Raw genomic sequence first — 1,141 nt, 5'->3', positions numbered from 1 at the left:
GACAATAGCTCTATTCTTCCCAAAATATGGGTTTGGTTACCCATAAGAATAATGGCAAACTTGCGGACAGGCCACGCGAGGCCCGGTCGACGCGTGGTGTTGTGGGAAATGTAGTTTTAGAGTAGGCCGCGTGCAGAAAGGGAAGTGATAGGGTGAGACTTAAACTGTGGCGTGGACACCCAAGGAAAGCAGTGACTAATACCTAGGGGAGGCTCCATCAGCAATGCCATACAGCAGACAGTGGGCCCGCACCTGCATTTTCCTCTCCTGATACAGAGAAGATAACACCTCCCTTTCCTTCCCAGTAATTAACTCTGGTAATAGGGACCGAATTCGCACTAGTGAGTGGCCCAGCAAAAGAAAGGAGACTGTGGCCTTAAAGCCCCATAGCTGACAGTTTCCTCAAGCAGGAATCTTTTTGTTGAACTGACTCACTGCCTCTTTCTAAAATCCTAAAGACTACAATTCGAGATCAAATATGAGTTTTGCCCAATTGAAACAATCTATTCTTTGAGTCCTGAGGCCAAAACACAAGATTTCTTGTCTAAAACCTAAGGTTTCTTATCATTATCACCAATAAAGTTATTCTAGTTCACTAAGGTCGTAGTTAATACTTGTAACAGTCTCAGACATGTCTACAAGCTCCTCATTTGTCTTGAGATTTAACTTAACCTTGTGGTAAAGTTAGGTTTGGTTTGGTTTGGTTTTTTGTTTTGTTTTATTTTGTTTGTTTGTTTTAGAGACAGGGTTTCTCTGTATAACTGGCCTACCTTTGCTGGAACTTGTTTTGTAGACCAGGCTGGCCTCAAACTCATAAAGATCCACCTGCCTTATCCTCCTGAGTGCTGGGTTTAAAGGCATGTACCACCACACCCAGATTGAACACTGGTTTTAAAGAGGAAATTTTTTACTAAGTACTTACTTAATAACTAAATATTTTGTTCCGTTTATTTAACAAAATGTATATTTTAAAAAATATCCTGTGAAAGAGGGGAAGAAAGGATGGAAGGAGCCAGAGAGGTCAAGAACACCACAAGAAAACCTACAAAATTAACTAGTCTAGGTCCATAGGGGCCCACAGAGACTGATGTGCCAACCAGAGCACATGCATGGAAGGGAACTAGGCCCTCTGCACATATGT

The sequence above is a fragment of the Psammomys obesus genome, unplaced genomic scaffold, assembly GCF_907164565.1.
Source record: "Psammomys obesus unplaced genomic scaffold, mPsaObe1.curated_primary_1811, whole genome shotgun sequence".
NCBI classification, from domain to species: domain Eukaryota; kingdom Metazoa; phylum Chordata; class Mammalia; order Rodentia; family Muridae; genus Psammomys; species Psammomys obesus.
This window is presented reverse-complemented; position numbering follows the sequence as displayed.